The sequence below is a fragment of the Colias eurytheme genome, chromosome 22, assembly GCF_061535395.1.
Source record: "Colias eurytheme isolate Ceu_HAF_F1 chromosome 22, ilColEury1 Martin Lab GWU primary, whole genome shotgun sequence".
Lineage (NCBI taxonomy): Eukaryota > Metazoa > Arthropoda > Insecta > Lepidoptera > Pieridae > Colias > Colias eurytheme.
Genome location: NC_143001.1, coordinates 1,845,685 through 1,861,673, shown reverse-complemented (window position 1 = coordinate 1,861,673; position 15,989 = coordinate 1,845,685). Strand labels below are relative to the sequence as shown.

At 30.0% G+C, this 15,989-nt stretch overlaps 1 protein-coding gene and 1 long non-coding RNA gene across 2 annotated transcripts in view; one reads left to right on the top strand and one right to left on the bottom strand.

Annotated features, from left to right (window-relative positions):
- Positions 1-4,196: 4,196 nt before the first annotated feature.
- LOC149898553 (uncharacterized) lies at positions 4,197-5,947 on the bottom strand. Its single transcript, XR_016458045.1, has 3 exons — positions 5,707-5,947; positions 5,157-5,293; positions 4,197-4,331 (listed from the first exon to the last, which is right to left on the bottom strand). It is a non-coding gene; the product is annotated as an uncharacterized LOC149898553 (long non-coding RNA).
- A 2,917-nt stretch (positions 5,948-8,864) lies between these two features.
- Positions 8,865-15,989, top strand: part of LOC149898552 (uncharacterized) — a 28,965-nt gene continuing 21,840 nt past the window's right edge. Inside the window, exon 1 of the mRNA XM_090115031.1 lies at positions 8,865-9,023. The gene's annotated coding sequence lies outside the window, so the exon portion shown is untranslated. The remainder of the gene's footprint in view (positions 9,024-15,989) is intronic.

The window sequence follows — 15,989 nt, the reverse complement described above, 5'->3', positions numbered from 1 at the left end:
CAAAATTATGTTAGGTGAATTATTTTTTAACTTACCAATTCAATGATTGCTGTATAAACTATAACTAAAGATGCAATTGGTTTAATTTTTTGTATAGTGCAGTCTTCCCTTCCACATAGCCACGTTTCGGTCGCGAGTGTTGATAAATGTGACGAATCTTCCAACTACCCGCTATATTATATTATAATATGAAAAATAATATCAAAATTAAATATTTTTATTAAAAGTTAAAACCTTACAAAAGCAAAGACTCTCGTCTAGTATAAAAATGAAACGCATCATTTTCAAAAATTATTATTCATAGCTGTGTAGTAGGTAAGCATTTTACTCACCAGGAAACCAAAAATCCTCGGCAATATAAAAGAAATTTCACATTGATTAATCGTTTCAAAACGATTTCCTTTTTCGTATGTCAAAGGCCATCGACCATTACGATATTATGGCCGATATTTTACGCAACGCCCTTGAAGGCACGTAGGCTTCTTGCATACGAAGCGACAATTTTAATTATCATTCAAATTTTGTTATTGTAGCTTATTTATTTATTTATTTATTTATTTTAATTTGGCACACCAACAATAAATACATTTGACACTGATAAAATTAACATTATTAATTAATTAATATTATGTACTTATCAATGAAAGGTGTACACAGCATTTACAATAATAGATAGTTCTCGAAATTATATATAATTATTTATGAATTTTATTTTAATTAATGTTATCTATAGTTAAGTATTTTTACAATTATTATTAATCAAGCAATTAATAATTGTATGTTAGCTTAAACATTAGATTAATTTATTATTGCTAAAGAGAAGGGATTTCATTTTTTTTATAAATAAATAAATAAATAAATGAATAAGGTAACACCCTTATGATTAAGTAATACTTGCTCAACTAATAAAAAAATAACAATACCGTTAGAAAGTATTCTTTAATGAGACACATAGGATATGTTTATTTATTTTCGTACCGGATAGCAGATTGTCATATTTACTACTAGCTTTCCACCCGCAGCTTCGCCCCCGCAGTCAAAGAAAAACCCGCATAGTTCCCGTTCCCGTGGGATTTCCGGGATAAAACCTATCCTATTTCCCGGGATAAAAAGTAGCCTATGTCCTTTCTCGGATATCAAAATATCTCTATACCAAATTTCATGCAAATTGGTTCAGTGTTAAGGCGTGATTGAGTAACAGACAGACAGACAGAGTTACTTTCGCATTTATAATATTAGTATGGATTATTAGTACCAGAAAGCTTAATAACTAACACTATCTGAAGTCGTGTATTTAAACTATTTATCAAACTTTATGTAAAGAGGATTCATTAAAGACACAATGTTAATCATGTTAATAATACATTTTATTATAAGTTTAATGTTCGCAAACAAATTATTTACAGCTGGTATCATAAGTTAATGACAAAGTAAATTTTTACTTCTCCAGACGAGCCAAAAAGATTTATGCCGCTGTAATTTAGCCCAAATCCCATAAGCCTTAGTGTTTTCAATACTAAATCTGAAGATTAAGAAGTTTATTTGTTTTTACGCGCTTATCTAAGGAACTACTGAACATAATATTTAAATGTCGATTGATTATGTACCCGATTATTGAGTTCTATAGGTAATGTGTGTTCAGGGCGGACCAGTAGGTATGTAATATTCCAAACAATAATCCATAATGTGACTGAAACTAAACTGAAAAAAAATTATCTACATACGAGTGTGTTTATAAAATTATACCTTATGTACAATGTCTTTAATATAATAATATGTAAATAGATAAATCTTTTACTTAATGTATGTATTTGAAAAAACGAAACTAAAATCTTTAAAAAATACGTAATTTATTATGACGCGACAAATTTACTTGGTAACCAAATATTTGCCAATATTCTTTACATCCCAACGTCACAGCGTATCTTATGATAAGATCAGTGATCTATCATCTTCAAAAACTGTATAAATATTTAATTCTTATCAAGCCTTCGTCTCGAGTTCAATTTTTTTCGAGATCTATGTTTTTATTTTCTACAGAAAAGCAGCAGTACATAAATATTCTGGTGGAGCCAAAGCTATTCAAAATAGATAAACTTATAAACGTATTAATTAAAATACTTTATTGATCATTTCGTAAAAGTTAAGACAAAAAATATATATGTTTCTAAACAAAAAAAAGTCGTGTGTGCTGAGCACACGTGTCAGAAGTGAAACTTCTTTGGCAATATTCAAAGATACCAAAATCGTCACTTGACGTGACGGTATTGCCGGGACCTTGAAATTTTACTCTCAACGCACCTAAAATCACTTTCACAAATAAAAAAACGAAAACAAAATAATCATGTTCTCAAAAAAGGTTTCATGAAATATTAAACCTCTTTTGTCGTTACCTGTCTAACTAGCCTTATTATTTGCATGGTGCAAATTGCAATGGTTGTGTCAAATTGATTGACAATTACACTTGTAATTTAAATGAGGACAGCAATTCGTAATACAGTAAAAACTTTAATCGTCACCCGTTAAAGTTATTACCCAGCCTTTTATTTAAGGAAATTCGTGGGCGCCGCGCCGCGGCAATTATTTTTCATAACTAAGCTACTTTTTTTAAAGCTGGGTAAAATTTTATGTATTCCCGGAGCTCTTGGAGAAAGGGGCCGTATAGGGGCTTTATAAATTATATTATCACTACATAGGTAGTATAAAACAAAGTCGCTTTCTCTGTCCCTTTATCCCTATGTCCCTACGTACGTATGCTTAAATCTTTAAAACTACGCAACAGATTTTGAGGCGCTTTTTTTAGTAGATAGAGTGGTTCTTGAGGAAGGTTTTAATAATTTAATATATATAATTTATTAGGTTTTAGACAAAGCGGGCGGAATGCTAGAAATATAATTTTATATAGCTTTCCTCATATAAACACGACAGTAACAAGTAACAGTATTTGATCGAAATAATATTGTGATTGCATTTTTTATCGGCTAATTAATGTTATCAATAACAACGTAATTGAAAACTGGTATGACAGGCCGTAGTTGGTTAAAATGGTATGGTACATATTTAATTACTATAGCTTTTCGCCCGCGTCTTCGCCCGCGTTTCTAAAGGAAAACCCGCATAGTTCCCGTTCCCGTGGGATTTCCGGGATAAAACCTATCCTATGTGTTAATCCAAGTTACCCTCTATATGTGTGCTAAATTTCATTATAATCGGTTCAGTAGTTTATGCGTGAAAACCATACATACATACATACATACAAACCTTTCCTCTTTATAATATTAGTATAGATGGATACAAGTATTATAATAATATAATGTAACTTTGTTTGTCTGATTATTTGTTAGTTTTTTATTATTTTTAAACAGCTGAAAATAATAATATTTCAAGCTACTAGGGTATCATAATCATCATAGACAAAATATTCCTATTCCAATTTCTATAGACATAAGAGCTTTAAATAACAATAATTCGCAGCCTACAGGCATTTCATTAACAGCCTAGGCTCTTTCTTGAACTGTCCTGTTTTATTCCACAACTATCTGAATTAAGGCGACATACAATCATGCTTGTGCACCTTTTGGGCTACGCCCCCTGGGTGGAGCATAAGAGCGCGCGGGACGCTTCACAAAAATCCCCTCGTCACGCCACACAACTGAATAGATGACGGAAACATACGGAACTAACGGAGGTTCAATGAACTTTACTTATATTCTTATATTCGCGCGGTTAAAGCTGAGTAAAGCGATCCGGCAACGTCTTTTCGTTGCCGGGCCCATCGAACTAGAAAAATCGACCTTTGTGCCTTTGCACGAAGGTCGATTTTTAATTGGTACAAATCTGGTTACAAAAAGTGAGCTTGTGACTAAATTATTTTATGATGTAATTACATATTTGTTATTGTTAGAATTGTCGCTACCTACGTTACTAGCTTATTTGCAAATCTTTGTAAACAAATTTTATAGTTTTTCGACATGGGGGACATACGTACAATATGATAATAAAAATACATAATAGAATAATGCTATTTACGTTTGTTTTTTTTTTACATTATTATCGGTTTTAAAAGATTAAAAAACGGGTTTTTATTTTTATATCATATTTATTGAAAAAAAACAATAATAGACAAAAAAATATTATTTACAATTTTGATTATTTTTGAATAAATATATCCGACAATATTTTGATATACTTAACATCAGATATTTTCGAATGCTGGTTTTGTTACCATTTTATTGTTCCAATGTTTATCTTCTTGATACGACTTCTTCTCCTTGTTCTGTAAATAAATGTCTCTTGCCCGTTACTTTGAGCTATCCTTGTACATTGAGGTGCTGAAACAACCATAATAAGTTATAATAGGAGAAAAATTAATTGATAATACCTCTTATAATACCACGATTATTATAAAGATAATGTCATCAAAACTAGAAAAAATTGCACAGCTGTGTACGTTCCTTTGTCGCTTTATTATCCTAGCCCGTAATAAACTCGATTGTCGGCGTCATACATAGCAAACTTTCTGAGAAAATCGTTCTTTTGTTTGCAAAATTTTACGGTTGACCGCAATTGTTATAACAAGTGCTTTTATAAAAATTAGTAAAAAATTTCGCAGCTGTGTCTGTTCGTTTATCGCTCTATTGTCCTAGCTCGTAAAAAAGTCGTTTGTCAGCATCATAGTTACATAACTACAAATTTTTCAAATACATATTTTTTATATAAAATTTATAAGTAATTATGCTTATGCATAATATGCAAATAGTATTCATAAAAACAAATAAAAAAACTACTCATACATACATTCATTCGAATTGATATATTTATAAATAAATATCCTTTATCTAATCCTGTCTAGATCTAATTCTTGTCTTGGGATTGCTCACATGTGTATAGAATTGTTAGTAGATCAGCAATAAGCCTAAAATAGCATGATATCTAATAAGTAAAAAAATTACAATTACCGGCGCAGTGAAAGACCTCAGACAATAGTTATAATACAATAAAAAAAAAAAAAGTTATACGCAATAGGGTTGAAATAAAAATTGTTTCTGATCTCACTGGTAATTACCTACCCGTCAGTGATAACTTACACTAGTTTGAAATATTCCACTATCTTCAATCATATGACTTATAAATAAATGACATAAGAATAAACTTACACAAAAAAAGTACTATGTGAAACTGTCTGAAGATCCACATCAGTTTCTGGTAATCATGGTTGGTCTAAAAGACCAAATTGTCTTTATTGCGTCCTGGCTTGCAAGCTGCACATCGGATTTTTCGTGGTCGCGCTTCGCTATTAGAAATAAACATACATACACAAATCAGTAGTATATTTATTGGAAAATGAAATCTCAAAAAACAACTAAAACATTACCTATTTATACCAATAATAAAATTATAAATAAAAATAAAGACAGAGTGCATAAAATTATAAAATCTTGATTTGTGCGTTGCTAAATTCAGACTTTGTAAACATATATGTACTAATACAAAAATCATAAATAGGTAATGAAATCTCAAAATATGACTAAAATAATATTACTTATTACAAATAAAAATAACTATCAGATTTTCATTTATGCGTTTCTCAATTTAGACTTGTAAACATATACCTAGTAATCAAAATATTTGAAGTTGAAATCTTTAGATTTGTAGCGACCGAAAGACATAATAAATATAAATAAGCATGATAAACATTAAACTTACCTATTTAGATTCAATAACTGTAGTTTCTTCATCTGCCTTCGCAACATTTTATTCCTAATGTTCACCATCAATGTTTTGGCCACCAAAATTCACCATGTTTATGAAAAACTTTAGTAACACTAACACTAAATCACGTATGCGAGTAGACAACGGCACCGCGCGAAAAAGTTGTACAGGACTGCTCTCTAAGACGCGTTGGCGTCGACTAACAGGAGGCGGAACGGCGGAAGCGACCGGCCTGCGCGCAATTTTTTGCTCATAGTTTATAAATATATTTTTTTTAAATTACTGATGTATTAATTGAAAAATCTAATCCCGCACGTCCCTCAAGAATTGAATGGAAGTGGATGTGGATAAAGTTACATTGATATTACTTTACTATTGTCCAAATGAAATTGATTCTTCGTTTAATTTTTGGGCAACTTCACAACGTTTTTCTATCGAGGCAAATTTTGTCAATCGTGTTTCGGTTCCCAAACGTCACTAAACAAACTCTTCAATTAAATAAATCGATAAATAAAAAAAATCAAATTCAAAGTTTTTGAAGAAAAAAATTAATTCTCCGTGCGCTCGAAACGTCTGTTTTGGGTCTCATTTCGCCTTAACGTTTTATATTATCTACATTTTAAATACGTGTTGCTATCGGATTTTTAATTATAATTTGAAATTTTATATTGAATTTCTTTAAAGTTTTTCACTTATCTTTGCTTAGACGAGAGGCTTGAAATACCTTTTTGATGACTAACAGTTTCGTAATTATATTGAAAAGCTTCCGTGTTAACATGCCAACTCATCCTAGTGAGATTCACAAAGGATTCAATACAGGTCTTTATGATGTGTTGGAATAGTTACCTGCTTTAGAAGTAAAAACTCCTTTGGGTGCACAACGTAATATTTTGTAGTGTTTGACCTTCGGCTTCTTCTTATTTCTTGTGGTCTTAACAACCATCATTAGATCGTGATCTTCTAAAATAATAAAATAAAAATCTATTTAAATATAAGTAAAAAATATTACTGTGGATACAGGTCAAGACCGAACCGATCAAACAACCTTTTTCGTATGAATCAAAAGTACAAAAAATTGGGAGTAGGTACAGATTTTCCATACATTTTCAAGCTTGTGGAAGTGTTATCCTAATTTAGTGCCCGATTGGATTATGAACTCTAATAAGTATTGTAGGTTTGAAGATGAATCATAATATTATAAGCCGATAGATATGCTTTCTTTTTCTTTCCCCATATTTTACGTTCTTCTGAGAACGGACCTCAGATTTTGATATTATACGTTCACGTTGTTATTTTTTGATAATTTAACCGACTGGTATTCGATTTAGATATAAGTTAATCCACTTACTATCTTATAAAAATAAGCTCTTTGCTACTAAAATATCGAATACTATTAAACTAAAATTCATCCAATGCACTTTTATAGCAGTTTTTATCGTAAAATTATAATATTAGGTCTGATCTAATTGAATTTGTAATAAGTACCTATTTCGTGACCAACGCTTAGTGCAGCAATTTACTCAATAGTTTTAAGTATCTCTACTTTGTATGGTCACAATTACTATGTTCATACATTATGTATATTTTTGGTTCTTTATAATATTCCTTTCTAGGCCACGTGTTTGTTTTTTTGAATTAAATTGTCATTTGTATAGACAAGTGCATTATTAACATAGTAGTTAGGTAATACATGTAAGTATTATAATAATTGATAAATATATTTTTTCTTAAATAATATCTTCTATATAAAATAAGTATATAAAAGAAATTCGTGTTAGTTACTCCACTTATAACTCAAGATCGGCTGAACCGATTTAGCTGAAAATTGGCAGGAAGGTAGTTTAGAGCCAGGAGAAGGACATAGGATACTAAATATGTACCACGGGCGAAGCCGGGGCGGACCATTATTTTTTTAATAAACCATAACCCAATTTTGATAATATTCAGAATGTTTTTAGTTTTTATTGACTATTGTGTTAGTAATTAGGTACCTACTCAAAGTATCAATATTGTATAAAATTGTACAGATAGATAAAAATATGTTTCTTAGTAAGTGTTACTCATTGTAAAATTAAAATTTTTATTTACTTTCTTACTATTATTTGGATAAGAGATAAAAACCCTAAATTGGATTTATTTACATTATGGTCTCATACATTAACTATTTATATAAACTGTATATTATAGCTATTATTTTTTATTCCAGTTTTTTCTATGAGGTCATTCACTGTATTTAAATTGCCTACTTTATACGGAGGCTTAATTTAAATTTTTATACGTCATCATTTCACGAAACTAATTTTGAATGTTAGTGTATGTTACAAGTGACAGGAGATGGGCGTATTAACAAAATAATAATAAAAGAAATATCAGAAATGTTAATAAGGGAAATAAAATAAATAATATTTAGTTTAATATAGTGCATATATTATAAATATTGATACGATCAACTTTATTACCCAATGAGTTGCAAATGTGAAAGTAACTATGGTTCATTGACTTTTGGAATGTAGTTACTTGCTGACTTTTAAAACGCTTTCTGAACTGATATCTTACATTGCTAATTACATAAATTATAATGAATTAGAATTATATTAATAGACCTATAGCTCTATTCTCTAATATCTCTAGTCTAGTATGTTATAGATTTTTTTTTGTTTTGCAAGAGAATTTTCTAAATAGTTTAAGTACCTATTTATAGTAGACCGTATGAAAAATTATAATTATTCTATTAAATATTGGTGAAAAAAAAAGCAACTTTGTTCATGCAGTGGTAATAGTGATCTGCAAACATACAAAAGTAATAAAAAAAAGACGGGTTGCACTCCGGGAGTGCCGGCAGAAGTGAAAACTTGATTATTAACGTTGAGCATGTTTGATATTTTGGAATGATATCCGTCTACGCTTTTTCGATCAGGTCACGTGTCCTGACGCGAGTTTAAGATTTTATACCCATTACAGAAAAAGTGCTCAACGCCGCTAAAGAAGTTTTCACTTCAAAAATATTGCTTTCGAAATTATAGTAAAGATTTAGTAGGTCTGGTAATACATACTCATATAAATCGCTTCCCCCTATCAATTGTGCCACTTTAAGCGATTCTCCAATGATTCACGTCACGTCACGACTCACGTCCACCAAACTGTCAGTTTCACTACAGACACCGTACTACATAGACGCTGGTAACGGTACCGATAACGTTATTTAATAACGATACGAACAACGATATTTTCAGTTATTTCGTTATGTGATAGTGAAAGTGAAAATTGTGCATAAACTTGTGTTTGGTTTAATGTGAAATTTAAAGAGTTCGGTAAGTTATTTGATTAAGTTGGTAATAGTTAAGTTAAGTTTAAGTTCTAAGTTTAAGTTTTGGTTATTTTTCTATGTTTATTTTATTTTAAGTCTCTTGATTTTGAAATTCTTATGTTAATCTCTCTTTCCTTTCATCTTTAAACTCTAAACGTTACGAAAGTAAAATAAATGTTATTTTTAGAGAAAAGATAAAAATAAAATAAGTACCTACCTACTTCATAATTTGTTTAAAGTGTCTACCGATTTTTTTTTGTTTATAGGTACTATAACTAGTGATATTTCTGAAACAGATTTGAGTAGGTATTCGATCACGACATGTTTATTTGCAGTATTATGAAATGCATATTAATATGCTTGTACAAAGTTATAAAAATAAATTACTTGAAATATTATCGCTACGATTTATGTAATCATAAGATTTTAATCTACCCTGCAAATTTTATCTTATTTCCTATTTCATAATTATTACTTCAGCTGAATAGGTGTTTATTCCAATTAGGTACGAAATCGATATAATTTATAATCTGACTTATACTTACTGAGTAATATATTTTAAACAAGATTTAGAACATACTAAGTACCTAAGCATAGCATAAACAAAAGAAAGGAAAAAACACTTATTTCAAGGACATCAATAAAGATCATTTTCGTGAATTACCTACTTACTTACGAAGTTATTATTCATAACAATATAATAAAAACTGAATTCCTACCCTAACTATTTATAGTACCTACCTATTATTTTATCTGTGTTAATATCTAACCCTTCACAATAATTGTTCCCCCTTCCGAAACTGGCCTTTCATTTTTCCTGATAAATCTATCAACTTATATGCTAAAATTATTCAAGATAACAGTCATCGATCAACTATAAAGTCATACTTCCGGATTTATATTATGAGAAGGGTTAGTCACAAGGTGTCAAGATATTTTTTCTAGTTGTAGGGCTTCAAGACATGGAGGATCTGAAGGAAAATTTCTTTCATACAATTCTTCGAAGTGGACTTAAAAGAAATAATATTAAAATCTTAATAATCTATATGAAATAAGGGAAATAATTAATTCTCTATTAATTTTACGTTACTTTCACATTATGCTTAAACTCGAATTAGAAAGTTTTTGTTAAAATCGTAAATGAGAATTATTATCTAAACTTTTTGCGATGATCCATTTAACAGGTACAAGATATTGTTAAATAAAACTAAAATATATAAAACAAAAACCTGAGTCCTGCGTAGTTAGGTAATTTTAACCTTGAACTTGGCAGTACAGCTTGAAATTAGATAGTTGTATTGTTGCCATCGCGATCGGAACATTTTATTCCACATGTACCTACTTTCTTATAAAATTCTTAAAGGCTTATTTATTATAGTAAAGCCATTTTAATAGGCAACATTTGACAGTTCAACATAATTCAACAACAACCTAGTGGCTAGTAACGACGACATAGAATGACATGATATTTCGTTTTGTTAGAACTGCACATTTGCTTAGAGCTAGCGCGCACGAGCAACTTTGTCTCCGCAACTATTTTGTCTCCGCAACTATTTTGTCTCTCCACCCATGGGCTAGTATGAAAGTGTGCGCACGTAGCGACGCAACTCCCCATACACTACTACACGACGCAACTTTATTCAATTACGATTACATATTTATAATAATAATGACCGATACAAGTAATTTTAAGATTTCATTTTACTGAGAAACCATTCTAAACTTAACAAACAATTTCTGAATTAAAGAACCGACGTCGCTACAATTTTGTATCAATAAACTTTTTTCTTTTTAAATACCAGAGACGTTACTCTAAAAATAGAAATCTGACATCTAGAATCGAATGTACATTGATTACTTGTGAATAAAAATCATCTTAAATTAATACATATTGTGTTTCGAGTTCGATTGACAAATGTTTCAAGTCCGTATTCACTTTAATCGATGTTTTTAAGCAGGTTACCTCTCTTCGAAGATAAAATTGATAGACGTCAAATGTTGCCTGGCTCGACTATAGCTAAAAATTTAATGTAATCCTGTCGGATACAAGGAATTTGACTTATTGTTATTTTTTAAATAATCTGTTGTCTCAAAATAAAGAGCGATCAAGATTCAATTTCTTACAAGATTTCTTACAAATGTAGGTAACTAATCGCCCAACATACAGAAGAAGACATAATATTATTATAGAACTAATCACTACATACCTATAAAGGGATTTAGGTCTAAATAGCTTGTAAACAAATTAATAATATTTGGTAGATAGTTAATTACTTATGGAAAAGTTTGAAGGGCCTTTTTCATAACTGGCTACTAGGTTTTCGACTTTAAAATATTTTCAATTTATCTAGCGTATAAGCTAACTATAGTATATCCAGAAGTTATGCAACTAGTCATAAGTTATACAAGTATCTAGCCAATAACATGCTCTAATCGTTCGCCTTTCATTAAAGCGTAACCAAACACTATGCCAAGTTTTAAAAATGATAACGTCGTGTTGAATTAAAATCATTGCAAAGTGATGCTAGGTTTAAAAAGAACTACTTTTTTACAAGAAAACAGTGTTTTAAATTATTAATAAATATTTGACCAGCATTATTTTATAGGCTTTGCGCTATAATGTGTATAATTTTATTACTAAAACTGCCTTCAAATATCCAGAACTGAACTAAATTTTACCGGGAACAACGGGAAGGCACTAACATTCAAATAAAAAATATAATCAAATATACGATCACCTAGTCGAAAGTTTTTGCATCATAAACAAAAATATACAGTCGAATTGAGAACCTCCTTTTTAGAAGTCGGTTAAAAAGCCATAATACGCATTTACTATGGTTTGTGACAACACACGTCAAACCTTTTGAATCTAGTCAAGCCGGTTTTCATCAGGATGGTTTCATTCACTAATTGGATGATATAAAAAATAATATTCAATCTTTGCCGCTTTTTTGCTTAACTAAAACATGACAAGACGTTTGATTATTTAATTTAGGTATTAGTCGAACAATCATCGAGTCTTTACTAGCCAAAATATCTTCACTGCGGTCTGCGTATTCTGTGTCTATAGTGACTTTCCGTTGTCTGTGAGTTTGTATGATTAGATCTTTACATCACGCATCAAAATCAGTAAATTTTGCTAGGGATTTATTAATAGCTATTAGCTTTTTGCTAGAGTGATTCTCAATAAAGGTTTTACCACAGAATATAATATATGTAATAGTACTACGTAGTTTTACTTTATAACTTATTAGGTTGGTTATAGACAACGCCGGGGGAAGCGGCGAGCGGAAATATATTAACTATTAATTATTTAAACAGATGAATATAGTTTTCTAGATAGGAAAAGTTATTTCTACAGATTATAATGAATATTTACTTCGACATTACCCAATCGTTCTATTTCTATAGCATCGAGTTCTCGAGCACTTGGTTACAACACATCCTCTCAGCACGAGCCAGGAATTTTAAACATTTTATATGTTGTTACTTCATGATATCGTACTTATTTTTGAAGTGAAACTTCTTTAGGCGCGTTGAGGGTAAAACTTCAAGGTCATGGCAATACCGTCACGTCATCAAGTAAGGCGACGACTTTGGTATCTATGAATCTTGCCAAAGACGTATTCACTTCTGACACGTGTGCTAGGCACACGCTCTTTTTTATTTCATTAATATGCCTGCATTGTTCGCAACGCAACTGTTCAAAAGGTAAAGTATATTTGGCAATAAAATACAGATGCAATTTTACGTTGGTTTTTGTTGAATTGTAAAAAGTTTGAATGTAATTTGGAAGTTTTGTTCGTCAAATTAATGCTTAGTAAGAGCCTGCAACCATAAGTCACGATCTAATTATAGGTATCAATCATTATTTTTTGTTGCTTTTTGTTTAATTTTTGTTACTAGGTGATTTTTTTTGCAAATAAACTAAATATTTTGTTTTAGAACGTTGTAACTTGTACCTATATGAATGCTTTAAGCCTTAAGGTTAAAATGTTCAATTGTTTATTATTCAATATTTATTGTAGGTAACTTGTTCATTCAAACTTTGCGCAATGAGATATATATAAGTCTTTAGGAATACATTTGCATCATTTCATTAACTTCTACAAAATTGGCGAATCCATAAAGATTAACAACCATAAAATATTCAGCCAAGAAAACTTATACCCCATTATAGAATTCCTCAAAATTATTGATTACAATTCAGACAATATTTTAAAGTAAGGTGGTTAAAAATTCGTCTTGGTTCAATTAATTTTATGGTAATGTCGATATCGATATTGTAAAATGTCAAGAGGGTTCAAGCACACCTTAAAATATCCATCTTCCGTATGCATTATTGATATTCTGAGATGGAAACCAAAAATTTATAAAAACAAATATTGTGATAAGTAGAAAAATAATTATGAATAAAAGTTTAGGTTAACTAATTATTGTTTAAATATTGTTAAAATCAAATTGTGTAGTGTGTAAAAAGTAAAACAAAAACAAATGATATTTTATGTAACTATTTTTGAAAATCATTATGATTGTAATATAATAAACAAACAATATATTAAGTAACCTAAATCAAAAAGAATGCATGTAAAGAGCGGCCCTGTCGTTAGTAAGCGATATCTTCCAGTCAATAGTCACTATTATTTTTATAAAAATTCTAGCTTTATGATATTTTTTATTTGTCAAATAGTTTTTAATTTAAAATGTTATAAACAAACCCCAAAAATCTAATCATTTCTCTTACTACGTTAGGGATAGAGATTATATTGAAAAACAATAAAATATGTGAATAATAATTATTAATTATTATTATGTATGTATTCCCAGTAATTATTGTTACTAACGTTTATACGTATGTGGTTTGTGGTTAATCATAAATTTATGATTAATTGGTAATTATCCATTGTCACGATATTTTGACTCTGAGGTTTATTCTTTGCGGATAAATCTCAGGTAAGAGAAAATGCATTTTTTATTATTATTTTCTGACTTTTAGTCTATTTTTCTTAAGGCTAATGTGAAATAATTTTTCATAATTATTAATTAGTCTACTGATATCTCATATTATTATTTTAATCGCTATTTTTTTCAGCTATCTTTTTAGTTCAGTTATATTTTCATAGATACATATTATAGCAGTGTGATATTCAATGTATTACAATAATTTACATTACTATCTTCTATTTCTAAAAATTAAACCAAACGAACCACCGACCATACAACCGAAGGCGTATTAAAAATCAAACAAAACATAATATTCGCGTTCTATACTACACCTAATGCTTTCAGGGCTGACAATACGTAGTTAAATAAGTAATTTAAAACACCATTATATGTTTAATTATAAAATTCGCCCTTCCAGAACCTTCTACAATATAGTTCTATTATATGTAGGCCAAAGTAAAGGTCGAAATTAACACACAATAGAATAATCTCTTTTATAATTTACCTTTAGAAATTGGTACTTAAAATTCAATTACAAACATACTTGAGATAAAGAATGAGTTTTTGTTTTGTTTGTCACAATAATATCTAAAACGATTATTTCTTTAAGTTTATACTTATATGTTTTGTACATTTTTGTGTACTAATGTTATTGTTAATCCTATCCTATCCTTCCTACTTTGCGGAAATCCCACGGGAACGGGAACTATGAGGGTTTTTCTTTGAAAACGCGGGCGAAGCCGCGGGCGGAAAGCTAGTAGACATATAATATTAATAAAAAATGCGTATTCAGGAACAGTCGATAGGTATATATCAAGTTGCAATGTACGTTTAGAAGCTCTGGACAAGAGTAAGAATAATATTTTATTGCAATACTAGCGGTCCGCCCCGGCTTCGCCCGTGGTACATAATATTATGTTTTCTCTACATAAGAACCATCCTCGTACTTTAAGGAATATAATAAAAAAAGAATTATCGAAATCGGTTCAGCCGTTCTCGAGTTATGCGCTTACCAACACATTTTGCGATTCATTTTTATATTTATGATCTGTGATACTAAAGTAATAAATTATTATTTCTACATTGAACTTACTCAATCTGATTACAATTCTTAGGAAGTATCTTGTTAATAAGGAACTTAACATACTATTAGATGTAGGTCAAATTGAATTTACATACAATTGGATGTATGAACGTAGGAAGAATATAAAATCGTATTATGTATAATGAATATTTCGGCCAGTTCGCCTTCATGTAGGTTATGGTCTGAGATCGTTTAATCTTTAGAATTATGTGTATTGAGATGAATAAATTATTAAGATAAAATGATAGAATTATTTTTCCAAAAACATCCTAACTCCTGGTGTTTTTAGTTTGGCCTTAGGAAAACTTCTAGTATGGAAATCCGGCATAAGCATTGTTTATTTCCAGTAGATCAATAATTTAAACAAATGAATAAATACATAGGTACTGCCTTAATATCAATTATAACCATTTTGTCATGTATACGGTCTAATAAGTAGTTTTTTGATTAGTTAGTATTTTGATGTGAAACTGATTTCTAGCCATTTGACAAATACGTAGCCTATATTATACAGTAGTGCTTTCACTAAATTCGTCGTACAAAATAATGTCATTGATGTTTCACATCTGCAAGGAGTCCCGTGACGACTCACATTTAGATATTAAACTAGCTTTCCGCACGCGACTTCGCCCGCTTTGTCTAAAACATAATTAATTATATACTAAAACCTTCCTCTTGAATCACTCTATCTATTAAAAAAAACCGCATCAAAATCCGTTGCGTAGTTTTAAAGATTTAAGCATACATAGGGACATAGGGACAGAGAAAGCGACTTTGTTTTATACTATGTAGTGATAGTGATTACATTCCTAGTTTCAAAGAACATATTATATATATACCAACATTCTCGATTCGATTTTGTTTTTATATATCGATGAATATAAAGTCAGAAATGTATGAATGTAACAATTGTCAATTGTTCTCGTTTTATTGTGAACAACG